This window comes from Schistocerca nitens, chromosome 1 (assembly GCF_023898315.1).
Source record: "Schistocerca nitens isolate TAMUIC-IGC-003100 chromosome 1, iqSchNite1.1, whole genome shotgun sequence".
Lineage (NCBI taxonomy): Eukaryota > Metazoa > Arthropoda > Insecta > Orthoptera > Acrididae > Schistocerca > Schistocerca nitens.
Window position 1 is genome coordinate 1,091,845,504 of NC_064614.1, and position 19,624 is coordinate 1,091,865,127.

Genomic DNA, 19,624 nt, shown 5'->3' on the forward strand with positions numbered 1-19,624 from the left:
TCGCGTGCACCTAGCCACTCATTGTGTCGAGACCTTAGGGAATCGACACAACAATATTTTGGCGACGAGGATGGGATGCCGCGCCCACGTTGCAGTCTTTGTGTTATATTTGCTCTAATTTGCTTGTGTCATGGCTTCGCCGCATTCTCCAGATGTACTGTCCGAATTTTTTCGCTTGCAGAATCAGCAGACGCAGGCGTTATTGGAAGCCCTTGGACAGCTCGTCCAGGGTCAACGTGCGCTGCAAACCGATGCGGCGGCAGCCGCTTCTTCGCTACCGCAGCCACACAACGCTGTCGCACCGCCATTTAGGCCCTTTGAGGCCACAACCGAAAGCTGGACGGAGTGGGCCGATCAGTTCAACTTCCACCTCACTGCTTATGGAATTCAAGGTAAAGAGCGGCAGCCGTTTTTGCTTTCTTGTGTCGGTGTGTCTACCTACCGGGTGATAGTGAAATTGTTTCCCCGACGCGACGTAGCAACTCTGACCTACGAGGAAATTTTGTCGGCTTTAGATGCCTATTTCAAAGAAACAGTAAATGTAGTTGCAAAACGGTATACGTTTTTTCGTACAAAACGTACGGCCGGTCAGACTAATAGGGAGTGGGTAGCAACTTTGCAAGGACTTACTAGAGACTGTGCGTTTGCCTGTGAATGTGGCCTCCCATATTCAGATACTATGGTGCGTGATGCAATTGCACAGAACGTTTCTGATGTTCGCATAAGGGAACAGATTTTGAAGCTAGTTAATCCCTCCCTGCAACAAGTGATAGACATATTGGACAGGCAAGACACACTTGACTTTGCTCAGGCATCATTTGAAACTTCGCCAGCAGTGTGTCACGTTAATCGGCCCGCCCGGCCCGCTGCACGGGACGCTAAGCGGCCCTCGCGCCCGACTTCGCTGCGGCCGCCTAGCTTGCAACCACGTGCGCCGCGTCAGCAAGCAAATGCAGTGAAATCTTGCCCGCGGTGTGCAACTAGACATTCGCGTGACAATTGCCCGTCACGCCAAGCTATTTGCTTTTACTGTCACAAGAAAGGACATGTACAAAGTGTTTGCCGGAAAAAGTTAAGATCAGACAATCGCACAAATTCCAGGCCTTTTGCTTCGCGCCGGAATCGAACCCAGGACAATCAGGCTCGTGGACCTTCGCCCATGGACATTCATGTCGTTCATTCCCACCCGTCCAGTGACACTTTAGCTAACAGTGACTGTGTTCGTCCCACCCAAAGTGTGCGTCGACGTCGCCGGAAATCCCGTAAAGTTGCAAGTGCTTCTGGACCTGTATCAGTTCAAATTGCACGAGACAGTCGCTCTTGTCGTCAACAAGACAATAAACTTTTTGTGGACTTAGACTTTGCAGGAAAAGTGATCCCATTCCAGCTCGATACCGGAGCTGCTGTTTCATTGCTCAATCACGACACGTACAAACAACTGGGCGCCCCGCCATTGCGTGCCGCAAATGTTACGTTAACTAGTTACTCAGGACAGCATATACCTGTGTTAGGACAGTGCAGCCTTATTGCAACATACAAGGGACAGACAAAACTTGTGTCATTTTATGTTCTTCGTTCCTCTAGTGCAGTGAACTTGTTTGGCTTAGATTTGTTTCAATTATTTAATATGTCTATTGTAAATCAGGTCCTATCAGTGAATCAGACTGTGCCTTCCGCCAGCGTTTCTAGTCTTTGTGAAGAATTTGCAGACATTTTTGCACCGGGCCTTGGTTGCGCTAAGAACTATGAAGCGCATTTGGAACTGAAAGACGACGCGCAACCGAACTTTTTCAGAGCGCGCAATGTTCCCCACGCATTGCGTGATGAGGTCGCAAGAACATTAGCCGAATTAGAATCTCAAGGTGTCATTGAACGTGTGCAGGCTTCTCTCTGGGCCTCACCCTTAGTAATTTTGCCAAAAACCTTCCGGAAACTTGAGACTTTGCGTGGACTTCAAGGCAACTGTGAATCCGCAACTTGTGACTGCTACTTTTCCTTTGCCCCGCCCGGAAGATCTTTTTGACAAACTGTGCCCGGGAAAGTATTTTTCAAAATTGGACCTAGCAGATGCGTACTTGCAAATACCTGTGGACGACGAATCCCAGCGCGTCTTGGTGGTAAACACGCATCTTGGCTTGTATCGCTTCAAAAGACTGCCATTCGGGTGTGCATCCGCCCCTGCTTTATTTCAGCAATATTTACAAACTATTTGTGCGTCGGTCCCTACTGCTGCGAACTATCTGGACGATATTGTGATCTCAGGACCGACAGAGGCAGAACATTTGCAGAATCTCCGGACATTATTTCAGGTCTTGCGTCAGAATGGGCTTCGCTTGAGGAAGGACAAATGTGTGTTTTTTGCTCGTGACTTACCGTACCTGGGCCATGTCCTTAACGCCCAAGGTATACATCCGAGTCCAGAGCACCTTCGTGCCATTCAGGACTTGCCGTCACCGCAGACCTTAAAACAGCTACAGAGTGTGCTGGGTAAGGTAAATTATTATAATCGATTTGTGCGCAATGCTTCTTCCATTTCAGCTCCGCTTCATCGCTTACGCCGTAAAGGTGTTCCGTTCGTCTGGACAACGGAATGCGAACGCGCCTTTCGCCAGTTGAAATCGGCGTTACTTTCAAATACTTGCCTTACGCCATTCGATCCCCGAAAACCCCTTTTGTTGATGGTAGATGCATCGGATTTCGGGATCGGTGCTGTGCTTGCGCACAAGGATGGCTCGCATGATCGCCCTATTGCCTTTGCGTCCAAATTGCTCTCATCTGCGCAAAGAAATTATTCACAAATAGAGAAGGAAGCTTTAGCTCTCGTGTTTGGTGTTACCAAGTTCCATGACTTCTTGTATGGTCGTCACTTTACAATCATCACCGACCACAAACCTTTGACATCGCTTTTTCATCCGAACAAGCCTGTACCTCCACGTACAGCGCAGAAATTCATTCGCTGGTCTCTTTTTCTCTCGCAGTACCGCTACGATATCTTGTATCGGTCCACTGCTAAGCACGGCAACGCTGATGCGTTGTCCCGTTTGCCTGTTGCTGCGGATAGGGCATTCGATTCTTCCGAACTTGCTTGCATGTTCATTGATTCGGAAGCCGATGACGTGGTCGCATCGTTTCCGATTGATTTTCGTCGTGTAGCTACTGCCACAGCTGCTGACCCTGTCCTTGCTACTGTTTTGCGTTTTGTTGCTACGCAATGGCCCTTGTCCAAGTCACGGATCGAGGATCCTTTGGTTCGCCGTTTTTTTGCTCACAAGGAGAGACTTTTTGTCCGACGTGGTGTTTTGTTGTTGCGTTCCGATAATGATCAATCCCGAGTCGTAGTCCCACGTTCGTTACAGTCCTCTGTCTTACGGCTTCTTCACCAAGGACATTGGGGTATAGTGCGAACGAAACAACTTGCTCGACAGCACTGTACTTGGTTCGGAATCGATGCTGCGATTACGAATATGTGCTCCTCTTGCGTGGCGTGTGCCGAACAACAATCCGCACCGCCGCGGAAATTCTTTGCTTGGCCGAAAGCCACTTCCCCTTGGCAACGATTGCACATCGATTTTGCTGGGCCGTTCTGGAATGCTCGATGGTTGGTTGTGGTCGATGCTTTCAGTAATTTTCCTTTTGTTGTCAGGATGTCTTCCACGACGTCTTCTGCCACAATCCAAGCCTTGTCTGCTATCTTTTGCATTGAAGGTCTTCCGCAGACTATTGTTTCCGACAATGGCCCACAATTCATGTCCGCGGAATTTCAGTCATTCTGCAAGGCCAATGGTATTCAACATCTGACATCCGCGCCGTTTTCGCCTCAATCAAACGGTGCCGCTGAACGATTGGTCCGGACTTTCAAGTCGCAGATGTTGAAGTTGAAAGAGTCGCATTCTCGGGAGGACGCTTTGTTGCTCTTTTTGTCTTCTTATCGCTCTCAGCCCCGCGATGGTCGCTCGCCGGCTGAATTGCTCCATGGTCGTCCTCATCGAACTCTGATGTCTTTGCTGCATCCGCCACATCCGGTTCCTGTGCAGCGGCAGACTCCTGCTTTTGCTCCTGGCGACGTTGTCTATTATCGCAACTATCGCGGTTCACAGCGTTGGCTCGCAGGGCGCATTCTTCGCTGCCTCGGCCGCGCGATGTATTTGGTTTTGGGGGCCTCTGGTGAGGTGCGTCGGCATCTCAATCAGCTGCGCCTCTGTCATCGCCTGGGTTCTGCCGCTCCCCGTCTGCTTTCAGCGACGGAGCCGTCAGGTCAGCGCCCTGGGGACCCATCTACTGGCTCGCCTCATCCCCAGGTGTTACCGACGATGCCTTCCATTTTGCCTCATGGCGTCGCGCCGCCGCAGCCGCCGCCGGCGCCGCCAGCAGCGGACGCTTCGCTGCAGCCGCCTCGCGCCTCCCTGGGTCACGCGCCGCCGCTTGCTTCCCGTGACCAGCCGTCCTCCGCCATGGACCTCTTGCCCGCTCCGGACCAGATGTCGTCTTCGCCCGTCGGGTGCTCCGACCACATGGAGGTCGACCCTTCTGTATCATTACGTGCGCATACACCTCCTGTTGACGTGCACCCTGGACTAGGTTTGCAGGCGTTTCCTAGCTCCCCTCGGACCGAATGGCCGGGTGCGGGTGGCACAGCCTCGCCTGTTGTTAGGCTCCCCACCTCATCGCATACGTCAACATGGGGTCCTCCCCACGGCGGGCGGAAGCCTTATCTCACGACCGTTCGCCGATTTGCGGGGGAGGAATGTGGTGTCACCGCTAGACACCACACTTGCTAGGTGGTAACTTAAATCGGCCGCGGTCCTGTAGTACATGTCGGACCCGCGTGTCGCCACTGTGTATTCGCAAACGTAGCGCCACCACAGGGCAGGTCACAAGACACGGACTTCACCTCGCCCCAGTTGTACGGACGACATAGCTTGCGACCACACGTATCACGTCTTCCTCTCATTTGCCGAGAGACAGATTAAATAGCCTTCAGCTAGTCCATCGCTACTACCTAGCAAGGCGCCATGTGTATCATTGCTAATTGCTTACTACTATGCAAGAGATGTATTTCAACAAGAACAAGACTACATTAAAGTTAAGTATATTAAAATCTCTCTTCTTTTCTTTATAGTTTTCATCCAGTCTCCTGTTTCAGAATTTACGCCCGTCTGCGTTAGTTTCGCGTGCACCTAGCCACTCATTGTGTCGAGACCTTAGGGAATCGACACAACAGCGTCGACCTTAGGAACAGGTTTCTGCGCCATGGAAGCATAAGAAGTGGTAAAGATGGGAGGTTTTTGGCTTCAGCATAGGGGATCTGCTTGGTGACTTTTAGTTCCTGAATTTTTCATTCCTCTGCAAAAGCAGGGCAGTCTCAGCTCCAGGCTGAGTGGCTCCCAGAACAGATAACAGGCTGCTGGAGATGGACAGTCAGTCCCAGCTTCACAGGCTGTCTTTTCCCATTTCCCACAGGTTGCTTCATCCCCACAACTCAGCACTGTGTGACCAAAACCGCAAAGAATTAAGTACATAAGGCCTAGCTCTAAGTTGGAGGAAACCCGCCATGATGTGGTCGGGAAATGTTGGAGATTTAAAGGTCACAATGAAGATGGCAGTCTTCTCAATTTCTCCATTATTCCTACGTATCCTTTGCTCTACATCCACTATCCCCTATAATGCCCATTCCTGTTTGAGTTTGGCTATGTCGATACCTATAATGTCACGGCACGTGACCATGCCTTTGCTACAGCTAAGGGAGTTATACAGTTCGACAGTTACATCATATTCACCCAATTTTTCGGTCTTTATAAGTAGTTCCAACTGCTTTGCCCTATTAATCTTGACCAATATTGAGCCATTCCACAGCCGCTTCATAAACTTCAGGCTTCCAGCAAGTCCTTCCAAGCCTTTATGGATATAGAAGGGGGACACTTTTTCAAACGTCCCCTCCTTCCTCTTAATGACCACAAACACATTTTGATTTATGACTCCTTGAGCCCTGTTACTATAATTGAACTGATGCAGGTTACCATTACCAGGAGGGTTAGCCTCCCTCATTTGTTTGGAGGACTGGGTTGAATGGTCCCAGGCGGTACACCCTTCCCAATGGGAGGAGATAATGATGATTTTTTGTGTTCACCTTGGTCCCACAAGCAGCTACGGAAACAAGGGTACACTCAGACAGAGCCCCGCGTGGCTGAGTAAGCCTTATACAACTGAGATGTGGCAAGTTCCCCAGAGGTTGTCCGCTAACGACTTCTCCACCTCAACAGCTACACATCTCATCAACGCGAAGCACACCTTGAGATTCAGGATTTTTTTTATGGAAGTTTTTACCATCCTCACAATCCAGGCAGTCAAGCCAAGATCCCCATTCCCTGTGACACACAATGTTCCACTGCCGCACCATACAGTGTCATTGAAGCATGTCCAAAGCTTAAGGTAACAGGAAACTGGTGGCACTCATCAGTCCCCTGCTCAGGAACCCTAGGGTCGCCAAGCCCCTACTCAGCAAATGAATGCTGAGCCCTTGAGGGCAGTTTTCTGAAAGACCATTTGACAATATTCTTCTATGGTAGTCACTGAAGGCTACACGCGTTGCTTTCTTGACACCCAAATGTGTTTCATTCAGCTTTTCTTTATCTATAGCTCTATGCTTTCTTTTACTCCTATTATGAAGTAGTCTTTGTTTCTTTAAAAGTTTCTTTAAAGTGACTCCATATCTCAAGATGTTAGACACTGTCCACCGTGAGGGCATCAGTCCCTCCTATTATGAACTATCCTACTAGGTATGAACCTGGTCAACTATTCCTTTAAACTCGAGCCATAGCTCCTCTACATGCTCCTGGTCTGTGTCGAAAATGATTCATGTTCCTCACTCAGATATGACACTACTTTTTTTATCTAATTTACTGAACATGTATAACTTTCTACTTGTTTTAGTTGTCCTTCGCACTTTAATAATCACTGTTGCCACAACTGCGGCGTGGTCACTATACCAGTTTCAATATGGCCATCCTCCAAATACATCAGGTCTATTGTTGCCATTTGATCCAATATATTTCCATAATGAAGGGGGTTTTGAACTATCTGTATTTGTATGTGTGTATCCCAATGATCTCCTCCCAAACTCCTTGATCAATTTCAACCAAATTTGGCACAGAAACAGCTGGCCTCATGAGTATCATCACTTCGGGGTTTATAACCTTGTAGTGCCAATATATGTAAAGATATGGGCAAAAACACTGTTTCTGAGTCCCAGTTGTATAGACTACCCAAGTAATAGGCTTGCTGCGTGGGAGCCCTATTGACCTGCTGAGTCAACCTGCTTTGTGGAGCAGCTTAATAGTATTCCTGCCCACGACATTAGGCTGCCATGTGTGAGAGGCATGTTGTGTTGGGGTAGTACTGGTATCTTTTTTGACCTGCTTTGAATGGTAGCCTGTATATCAGGGTCAAATAAATGATTTTTAAGTCCCTGACGTATGGCCTGCCCTGCACGACAGGTGTGTTGTGGGAGTAGTATCGGCCTGCTTTATGGAACTGTATTGCAAAGGCTACACATACTGAGGAACGTGGCTGGGGACAATTTGTGATGGACAGAGGAGGGGATGGACAGAGTGAAGGGGAGGAGGAAATGGACAGAAAGAGGGTGAGTTGCATGAGGCAAGTGGAAGGTGCAGAGTAGTGGTGCGCTGGTGGAACAGAAATGGAAAGAGAGGGGAAACAGGCAGAAATGGAAAGAGAGAGGGACAGGCAGAAATGGGAAGAGAGATGGGAGGTGGAGATGGAAAGACAGATGGAGAGTTTGAGATGGAAAGAGAGAGGGAGAGGAGGATATGGTCAGAAGGAGAGGGGGGGGGGGAGGAAGATGTGGTCAGAGAGCAGGATGGAGGGAGCAGACAAAGAGAGGGGGAGGAGGAAATGAGGAGACAGAGAGTGGATGACAATGATGAGGATGACGATGATGATGATGATGATGATGATGATGATTTTAGATGAGGTGCACTCAACATCATGTCATCAGAGCTCTGACAAAAAGTCAGCATGCCAACCTTATGGATGGGGATGAAGGCTGTCCCCAAATGCAGAGCAGTTTATAACTACTGAAGTCTGCCTGCCACTAATTTAGGGATGAGGCCTGACAGTTCACAAAATGTCACCAATATTGGAACACTGGAATCAGTATCAGCGAGGATGGTGGACAGATCTCCATCAAGACTGAGGACTGCCCTGATATCAGTATATAAGGTACACATTGCCAAAATACGCTGAACTGAAAGAGGCACAACACAAACCTCACAGAGTGGTGGATCCTACCGCCAGAGGAGGAAGCTATATGTTGAAGAGCTATGTCCGATGCACAGCCTGGTAAGCAGAACCTCCTTCCAGTTGCGAGGCTGACATGAAGTCCACCATGTCTGCGTGGTCTATTTCAGCAACCACAGTTTGCTTTTTGTCAACTTCAACAATTCAGGCTCCCAGTGACACATGACTTGTCTGTCATAAAATGAAATAACGATGTGCGACGGGATGGGACAATGACAGATAACACCATCCCAACATGCTTCCTCGGCTGCTTTGTCGGGCATGTTACTTCCCTTTACCCCAATGTGGCCAGATGCCCAGCAAAAGATCACCACCTTGTCCTGGTGTTAGAGCCACTGTAAGGAGTCATGGATCTGAATCAACTGGTCTACTAGATGCATTTGGTGAAATGCTTGTAGTGCACTAAACAAGTCGGAACAGACAAAGAACCTTGTACGGATATGTCTGCGAATCCTCTCCAGTGCCATCATAACGCCGTATAACTCCAAATCATAATTTGTAAATTGTTCCGGAAGACACACTTTGAAAACCCCATCAGGGAAAACAGCAAAACAACCGAGGACATTTTCTTGCTGGGATCCATCTGTACAAAAAAAAAACAATGAAACTGTGGTATGTACTTAAAATAAAAGAAAACAAAGTTGTAAAAATGTAAAATGGAGTAAAAGTTTTCTTATCCCATGATAAGCATAAAATTACTATGGGCCTCTGAAGACACCAATGCAGCAATGTGTTCCATTCCTGGCTGTGTATTCGAAGGTCTGATGCATGAAGATCCTCGAAACAATCAGCAGCACATATCCTGAATGGTTTAGTTGCATAGGGCCAATTCCTGAACAGCCATTCAAAGTTAGATTGGACCACTGCACTAAATGCCAATGACTGAGGTGATGCTGAAATTTTCAGTGTCTGTCGAGCCAAATATAGAGTGGTGGTTCAACAGCCTCTGCACACAGATTCTGAAATGGGCTGGTCCAAAAGGCCCCAGTCAATATCCGAATGCCCTCATGATGGACAACAGCTAATATCTTGAGGTAGTAAATATGGGTTGGTCCACAGATCCACTGCCATAATTTAAGGCATTTCAAAGTATTCAATGACTGGAAGCCCTTTATTCATAGGTCTTTCAGGTGTGGGAGCCAAGTTAATTTTGAGTCAAATAAAAAACCCAAAAAGCACAGTTTCCTGAAAACGTAAAATATTGTCCCCCATTGTGAGCAACAGTTGGTTAAAACTTCGACGAGGATGGTTAAAATTGACACAGTCTTCTCTGGTGAGAACCCGAAACCTGTTGTCTTGGCCCAGGTTTCCAGCCTTGTCGTCATTGTAAGATCAGAGGAAGAGAAGAAGATTGCGAAGACATCCAAAAACAAAGAGCATTCAACAGGACTCCTGACTGTGGAGGAAATGCCATTGATAATAGCAATGACAAACAATGTGACACTGAGTACACTGCCTTAGGGGACTCCATTCTCTTGAAGGACTCCATTCTCTTGAACAAAGCAGTCAGACAAGGCATCACCAATGCAATTACAAAAGCACCGGCCCTCGAGGAAGGACTGGATAATAAGCAGTAGACATCCACGTAGTCCCCATTCATGAAGTTGGCGAAGGGTGTTGTACCTCCAAGTAGTATCATAGGCCTTTTCGAGGTCAAAAAACACAAACCAAATGGTTTTCATGTAAGAAGGACTCCTGTATCGCCATCTCCTGTACAGTTAAGTTGTCAAGGGCAAAACGGTAGTGTCTGTAGCAGTGCTGGGAGTATCTCAGCTTAGCTCGGGACTTGAGCAGCCAGGCAAGATGGCAGCTAGGTGCTATAGTCATTGCCCTGTTTCCAGAATGGAATTAATATTGCCTCCTTCCAAATCATGGGATACTGTCCATCAGACCAGATCGGACTGAAACAAGATAAGAGCCGTCCTTTCGCTTCAGGTCACATATGTCAGAGCATATCACAATGAGGCTCATCAGGTCCTGGAGCAGTGTGTCTGGCTACAGACAGAGCTCATTCCAGTTCCCACACAGAGAATGGAGCTTCCTCATCTCCGTAGTCCTACAGAGATGATGCAGTGACTGTAAAAAAGGTGTTCAGCTAAAACCTGAGCCAAGTCTTTAGGTGTGTCCACAAAGACCCCATTTCTTGATAAGTCCGTAAGAGGATGTGTACTGCTCTTGTCTGAAATCTGCCTTATTGATTCCCAAACTTGTGCAGTGGAATTCCTTCCAGAAATCCCTCTATCATTCTTTTATCACTCACCTCGCATGTGCTCTCGTAGATTTAAAGGCATGAAAGTTTTCTGTAGGTGGACGGTGTTTGAAGTTCCATAGAGCTGTTCATCTGGCTCTAATTGCCAATCAACTGTCGTCATTCCACCAAGGTACAGGTCGTCATCTGAGGTGATTTCTAGACAGGGGAATGAACTCTGCAGCAGGCTGTTGGATCTCACAAGTGATATGGGCCACCGTACTCCTTTTCAGAAATGGCCTGTCGACTACAGCAACCAATTTGCTCTTTGAATCATCCATTTTCATGTATTCCTGTTTACTGTCCAAGTCAGCAGACGGGTCCACACTGGGAAGTGGTCACTAGAATGTAAATTTACAGCCACTTCCCACTGAACTGAGTCTGCAATAGCTGGGGAGCAAAAATACACGTCAATGGCTGAAAAATACCCTGTAGTTGTGGGAAAGTGTGTCATCTGACCTGAGTTCAAATGGCAAATATTCTCAGAACTGATGAGTCACTCGATAATTCAATCCTGGGAGCAAGTGGTAGCCCACAGCACATTGTGCGCACTAAAGTCTCCCCCCCCCCCCCCCCTCAAAAGGGGGACTGGGTGTGGGAGTGTCCAGAAGAGTACTTTCAGTGTGTCTGTAGTATGAAGTGGAAGATATAAAGAACACCTGTGATGTTAAATAGTGCTAGGATTTTCATGGCAACTGCTTGTATGGCCATGTTAAGAGCGACGTAAGAGGAGTAGCATCTGTATCCATGGAAACAGCCACTCCAAATTTAGCACTGAGTCCAGTAATATTGTCCTTGGTGTAGGGGTCGTAAGCGGTTAATGCAGATGTATCAGTGATTTTAAAATGCGCTTCTTACAAACAGATGTACAACTGTTTCTCCTGGACCATGAGCTGTAATTCTGCCAAATGTGATTGGTATCCATTTAAATTCCACTAGAACACAGAAGTAACTGTGGGAACCATTGATTACCGATGGTTAGTCTTGTCTTTGTCCCTCAGAGGTGACGATTTACCCAGGAGGTCAGGGGGAACGTTAGCTAGTCCCTGGCTCTCTTCCAATAGGAAATCCATATCGTCAAGAGTAAAGTCCCCATCTGAGAGACAGAGAACTCAATGATCCAAAGGTTTAACTGCCAGATTCTTCAACTTTGAACCACTTTTTGAAGGACTCGTTCCTTACTTAAGAGAAGAGTCGGTTGCTTGGGTTGAGGGAATGGCTTAGTAGGCTTCCAATGGTGGGCAGCGGTACGTTGCTTAGATTGTAAGCCCATTGCCGATGGCTTCTGAATGACTTCTGGTTCAAGCATACAGTTTTCCCCACAGGTACACCAACAAGTGCATGTGCTCATACTTGAATCTGTGGTCCGAGTTTGTGTTGAGACACCACACTTGGTGATTGGCTTCTTAAGAGTCAACGGAAAAGAAGTAGCAAAAACTGGAGGTCATAGCTTTGAAAGCTTTTTTAGCTTCACCATAGAGTATGCATCTCATGACTTTCAGCTACTGAATTTTCCTTACCTCGTCTAGACCTCACTCTTCCTGCTCCATACTGGGTGATACTTTTCAGAGGAAGTGGACAAGAATTGCCTGATTTGCAAGCTGAGCCTCCAAATTACCACACATAGTCCTCCCATTACATCCCATAGTGGTATGGCCAGATCTTTGACATCTCAAGCATCGCATCGGGTTAGGAACAAAGGGCAAACCTTAAGACGGATATAGCCTGCAAGGACGTGTTCAGGTAACTCTGGAATGCTAAACGTTAGAATAAATGTTGCAGATTTTTCTAATGTGTCATTTACTCTCCTCATATAGTTCTGCACTCCTTCTGTGACACCCATATTTTTCCATTCTTCATGTAACTCTGCAGGGTCCATCTTCATTATATTGGCGCACATAACCATGCCTTTACAAAAGTTAATGGTGTTATGCAACTCAGCCTCGACTGGGTAGTCACCCAGTGCCTTACATCCCAGAACATTAGATACTTGGTTTGAATTAGCAGTTTCAACTAGAAATGTTCCATTACAAAGTCCATAGCAACTTTTTAGAGACCCAGCAACACCCTCCAATGTCTTGCCAATGCAGAAAAGGGAGACCTTCTCAAAGATTCCTCCTGTTCTCTTTATTACAATGAAAGTGTTATGGCACACTAAAGCCCTGTTACAATGAGCCTGAGACTTTTTCTCAGGTGGACTGACAAACTGAGCTCTCTTCGATGAGAGGATGTACATAGTAACACGGTATACTCACCCGTTCAGGAGCAGTCGTTTGATGAGACCATTCCACAGGGATCCTCGAGACACTAGGGAGACAAATGTCGACCCCGGCAGAGCCCTGTATGCCTGAGCAAGCCTTGTACAAATGGAGGGCGGCAGGTGCCCCAGAGGTTTCCCACTAGAAACAGTTTTCCCTCAACAGCCACTCACCTCATTAGCACATAGCACACTTTGAAGTTGAGGTTTTTTTTGTAGAGGTGTGCACCTTCCTATCAGTCCAGGTAGTGAAACCAAGGACCCCGTTCTCTGAAAAACACAACATTTCACCACCATGGCGCATAGTGCTCATTGAAGAATGCCCGGAGTTTATGGTAACACAGGGCTAGTGGCGCTTATCAGCCCCCACTCAGGAACCAGAGGTCACCGAGCCCATACCCAGCAAAAGAATGCTGAGCCCCTGGAGGGTAGACAGATGGAGGTGGGAGGAACAGGTGAACAGACTGCGGGAGGAAGACGTTGACAGACAGACAGACAATGGAAGAGGTGGACAGACAGATGGAGGAAGAGGTGGATTGATTTATTGATTGATTGATTAGTTGAGAGAGCATGGAACCAAACCGCGAGGTCATCAGTCCCGCGATTCCGAAGTGGGTTACATAAGAGAGAGGGTCTACTGAAAGTGGACGGATTCAGTCAGAGGAGTCAAATTATAAAAAAATGAACATCAAACACACATAGTAAAAGCATAAAAGGTGAGACCAAATCTAAAAACTGGAAAAAAGGGGGCGGGGGGGGGGGGGGGGTGTCATGGGGTCATAGACCGTGAAGACTGCAAAAGAAGTCCCAATCACAACCAACACACCCCTGCTCCAAGACTAAAAGAGAACCTTATATCTGGAAATAAAAACCACTTTCACGGAGGAAACCGAGGAGCAGGTCAATCATCCGTGGATCATCTGCTAATATTAAATTTAAGGAAGCAGGAAGACTATACTTAGCATGAAGAGTCGAAAGAAGTGGACATGCCACCAATATGTGAGATATCGTCAGTCTGGCGCCACAACCACATTGTGGGGGTGGGCCATTACGTAGGAGGAAACAATGGGTGGGCCGGGTATGGACAATGCGTAAATGGCAAAAAACAGTGGTATGGGAGGAAAGACACGGGGTGCAGTCCAGTGAGTGCAGATGAAGATCCCAGCAGAGGGTAGCGAGACGCAATCCCACTCGTGGGTGGGTGTCAGGAGGGAGACATCCCTCACTGGTGAAGAGCACAAGGTATACAGGATGGACAGGGAATTGGCGAATGGCAACTGCGCAAGAAACAAGGAATTAGCTCCATCAGATGTGTACAGGGGGAATCCCTGCTGCTGTGAGGAGACTATCAACAGGACCAGTGCAAAAGGCATCAATAGCCAGACACACCCCACAATGATGGACAGGGTCAAGGAGTTTCAATGTGGAAGCAGCTGCTGAGCCATAAACGTGACTACCATAATCGAGACTGGACAAGACCCGAGCACGGTAAAGATGGAGAAGAGCGGAACAGTCTGCACCCCATGATGTGTGGGCCAGGAGGCAGAGAGCATCAAGCTTCTGCATGCATGCAGTCTTTTAAGTGGTCAATGTGGGGCAGCCATGTCAACTTGTTATCAAAAATAAGGCCCAAGAAACAGGACTGTGCTACAACATTGAGGAGCTGGTTCCCTAAATAAAGTTCTTGATCAGGGTGTACTGTGGGTCGCCGACAAAAATGCACAACCCACATTTTGGAGGGGTGAAAACTGGAAGCCATGGGCGGTAGCCCACGCAGAGGCCCATTGGATGGCACCTTGGAGCTAGCACTCAGCAGATGCCATCGAGTGGGAGATGCACCAGATGCAAAAACCGTTAATGTACAACGCCGGGGTAACCAGAGGCCCAACAGAGGTCACAAGCCCATCTATGGCAATGAGGAAGAGTGAGACACTTAGCACAGAACCCTGTGGGATACTATTATCCTGAATCTGAGGGGAGCTGAGTGAAGTGCCAATGCGGACCTGGAAGAGCCAGTAAGATAAAAACCCATGGATAAAAATCAGAAGGGGACCACAGAAGCCCCAGTCATGGAGGGTAACTGAAATGTGATGGCACCAAGCCATGTCATACGCATTATGTAGGTCAAAGAAAACTGCGACAAGGTGCCGGCGGTGAGTAAAAGCCTGTCAGATGGCTGATTCCAATCGGAGTAAATGGTCATTTGGAGATCACTCTGCCCGGAAGAAACACTGATACGGCGACAAAAGGCCCTGAGATTCGAGTACCCAACATAATCTGGAGTTGACCATCCTTTTGAGCAGATTACAAAGCACATCTGTAAGGGTAATGGGGCGGTAGCTGTCTACAGTGGTGAGTTTTTCCAGGGGTTAAGGACAGGGATAACTATACAGTCTCGCCATTGTGATGTAAAAGCACCCGTTAGCCACATGTGACTGAAGACACTGAGGAAGTGTTGCCTCTGTGGAATATCCAAGTGTTGAATCATCTGATTGTGAATGGAATCTGGCCCTCTGGCTGTGTCTCATGAAGACCTAAGAGCCTGCACCACTTCCCAATCATCGAAAGGTGCATTATAGGGCTCAACACGGTGCACGATAAAATGGAGGTGGGGTCTGTTCAACTCTGCATTTCTGTTGGAGAAAGGTAGGAGGGTAGGAAGCGAACAACGATGCCATCATAAAGTGTGTCGCAAGGTGTTCCGCGAGGACCAATGGATCAGTGCACAGAGCTCCTCGGAGGTTCAGACCCTGGACAGTTGAATGTTGCTGGCAGCCCATAGCGCTACAGAGCTTTGACCAAACCTGCAATAAAAAGGCATACGTCCCCAGGGAGGAAACATACGAGGGACTGGCCGATGACAAGGGAGCCTTGTGGATAGGGGGAGAGCAGTGCCAGCATGGAGAAGAGCGGCAGAGATGCCTTGCACAACTACATCAATGGAATTCAAGTGGGAGGTGTCAAAGTGGACAGCAGACATGTATAAAGGCCAATTGGCACTGCAGAATGCCCAACGTGAGGGCCTGTCTGCCTGGTGGCACCAGGGGAATGAGAGTGTCACTGGAAAGTGTTCACTGTCACGAAGGTCATCATGGGATGACCAATGTAGGGAAGCCATGAGAGCAGGGGAGGAGATCATGAGATCAATAGCAGAGAAGGTGCCATGAGCGGTACTGAAGTGGGTAGGGGAACCATCGGTGAGGGGAGACAAATCAAAGTCTGTGATAAGTTGGTTGATCAGGATACCCTGACCCATTGAAGTGACACTCCCCCACAGTGGATGGTGGGCATTGAAATCCCCAAGGAGGAGAAACGGGGCCAGGAGTAGCTGGATTAAGGTAGATAGTGAAACATAAGCATGTGGCCGACCTGGAGTGCAAAGGGTGATTGCTGGAGTTGTTTGCACTGTAACCGCTATCGCTTCCAAGGTAGTACGTAGGAGGATCCAGTCACTAAGTACATCAGAACGAACCAAAGTGCAGACTCCACCAGATGCTATCCCAGGGCCAGCATGGTTCCAACAGAACACCCGATGACCATGGAAAGTTGGAGAGTGGTCATCATGGAAATGCATTTCTTGGAGAACAAGACAGAACGTAGAATAAGAGGAGACAAGACGTTGCATTTCCAGTAGGTGATGATAGTATCCATTGCAGTTCCACTTGACGGTCGTGTGGTGTGAGTCCAAAGTAGGCATGAAGGAGCTGAGGAGGAGGTCAGGTCACTTTATCAATAGTCGTCACCAACAGGGGTGGGGAGACATCCACAAATAAGATGTCAGACTCTGGTTACAAGAGGGGAATTGGCATCTCCGGGGGCGCCTTGTCATGGGATTTATGTTTTTTTTTTTCTTCTCATTCGGAGGTGGAGGAGAGCAAGACACAGGAGGAGTACAGGCATCTGCAAGACCGGGCACCGAAAAAGACAGGGTGACCTCAGGACGCACAGATAGTGTGCCTCGTGGCTGAGTCGTGGTCACAGTCTTCTGGCCTGACAGCCGCTGGGGAGAGGGTTCCAGGGAGGGAGCCCGATCACCAGCAGATGCCGAAGAAGGGGGGGCACTTCTTCGGCCGGGGAGGGGGAGCAACAGATTTGTACCTTCTTCATAGCCTAGATTGTTAAGGTCAGATCAACACTTTCTGTAACATACAATATACAACATCCTATAGTGCTCACTGAAGTACGAGGGCAGTTCAATAAGTAATGCAACAAATTTTTTTTTCTGAAACAGGGGTTGTTTTATTCAGCATTGAAATACACCAGGTTATTCCCCAATCTTTTAGCTACACAACACTATTTTTCAACGTAATCTCCATTCAATGCTACGGCCTTACGCCACCTTGAAATGAGGGCCTGTATGCCTGCACGGTACCATTCCACTGGTCGATGTTGGAGCCAACGTTGTACTGCATCAATAACTTCTTCTTCATTCGCGTAGTGCGTCCCACGGATTGCGTCCTTCATTGGGCCAAACATATGGAAATCCGACGGTGCGAGATCGGGGCTGTAGGGTGCATGAGGAAGAACAGTCCACTGAAGTTTTGTGAGCTCCTCTCGGGTGCGAAGACTTGTGTGAGGTCTTGCGTTGTCATGAAGAAGGAGAAGTTCATTCTGATTTTTGTGCCTACGAACACGCTGAAGTCATTTCTTCAATTTCTGAAGAGTAGCACAATACACTTCAGAGTTGATCGTTTGACCATGGGGAAGGACATCGAACAGAATAACCCCTTCAGCGTCCCAGAAGACTGTAACCATGACTTTACCGGCTGAGGGTATTGCTTTAAACTTTTTCTTGGTAGGGGAGTGGGTGTGGCGCCACTCCATTGATTGCCATTTTGTTTCAGGTTCGAAGTGATGAACCCATGTTTCATCGCCTGTAACAATCTTTGACAAGAAATTGTCACCCTCAGCCACATGACGAGCAAGCAATTCCGCACAGATGGTTCTCCTTTGCTCTTTATGGCGTTCGGTTAGACAACAAGGGACCCAGCGGGAACAAACCTTTGAATATCCCAACTGGTGAACAATTGTGACAGCACTACCAACAGAGATGTCAAGTTGAGCACTGAGTTGTTTGATGGTGATCCGTCGATCATCTCGAACGAGTGTGTTCGCACGCTCCGCCATTGCAGGAGTCACAGCTGTGCACGGCCGGCCCGCACGCAGGAGATCAGACAGTCTTGCTTGACCTTGCGGCGATGATGACACACGCTTTGCCCAATGACTCACCGTGCTTTTGTCCACTGCCAGATCACCGTAGACATTCTGCAAGCGCCTATGAATATCTGAGATGCCCTGGTTTTCTGCCAAAAGAAACTCGATCACTGCCCGTTGTTTGCAACGCACATCCTTTACAGACGCCATTTTAACAGCTACGTACAGCGCTGCCACCTGTCGGAAGTCAATGAAACTATACGAGACGAAGCGGGAATTATTGAAAATATTCCACAAGAAATTTCCGGTTTTTTCAACCAAAATTGGCCGAGAAAAAAAATGTGTTGCATTACTTATTGAACTGCCCTCGTACTTAGAGATTGTAGCTGCAGAGGACTGATGATGCTGACAAACTCCGAACTGATGGGCCCCACATTTGCCAAGCCCATGTCAAGCCTTTACCAGCTGAACCCATTGGACATGAGATTAGCTTGGATAGGGGATGAAAATATACCAGATGCTATAAATGATGTTGGTCAGACAGAGCTTTTAATGACAAGCATTGTAGTAGTAATGGCAGCTGATTTAAAGTCACATCTGGTACAGTTCAGTAGCATAGAAGAGTTCTGGCAGATGAATTTGTTGTACTGGAAACAGATGTCTAACTACAATCAAATAACGCAATTACTTAACGTGATGTTTCATCTTTTGCACCTGTGTTGTCAAGTTATTAACGGTTAGCGTGCGGTCGACATAATATTACGTCTCAGCAGTTACAATGTTTCTCTGTGGCGTCAAACGTATATTTACGACTCCCGTGAAGTCTGAGTGGTCTGCAGGCTTCGTAGTTTTAACCGTAAGCACTAGATGGCAGCAGCAAACCCAGTGGAATACCTTGTATTTATGAAAGACTTTGTTTGTAGCTTACTTCTTAGACACTGTCTGGCATTGGTATCCTCTCAGTTTCATTCGTTTTGACTGTTTTCGTGTTGATTTTCTTTTTGATATGTGCAGTGAACAGGATAAAAGTTTGTAGCAAATGATTTATTAAGTCCTTGACGAGTTTTCAGATGGTGAAACAGGGCTGTCTGATGACGATTCAGATTATACGTCGTCTGAAAATAGTGGTAAGTCAACATTTGTTTCAGATTTTGTTGCTGAGAATGTTTTTTTTTTTTTGTTAGCTTCCCAGAATTTTATATTATTAATTATGCTCCTGTTTAACAGGAAAGGCTGGAAGAAAGGACTCCTCATATGACTGCACCGAATGTAATGTTGGGTTGTGTATCTCCCCCTGCTTCCTGCACCGAATGTAATGTTGGGTTGTGTATCTCCCCCTGCTTCGAAGTTTATCACACCGTTGTCCACTATGAACTCTAAATTGTGTACTGAACTTATGCTTATTGTTATTTTTCTTTACTTCAAGTGTTTTGTAGATATATTTTAGAGTATAATAACATGTTTCATTGTATATAACAGTACTGTAATTCTTTTACAATTTTTTTTTTTTCCTGGCAATAAATATCACTGACTTGAAATTTCATTGGTGCCTTAAAATTTTAAATTATTGGCCCCAAAATTTGAGTACTTAACGTAAAACGTCCAATAAACATATAAATGTTTTGGAATTCCAATAACAGTGAGCTGTA

General features: G+C 47.3%; 1 protein-coding gene across 3 annotated transcripts in view; it reads right to left on the reverse strand.

The window, feature by feature from the left end:
• The window catches only part of LOC126198598 (uncharacterized), a 236,137-nt gene that overhangs the window by 137,151 nt on the left and 79,362 nt on the right, over nt 1-19,624 (reverse strand). The window lies entirely within an intron of this gene.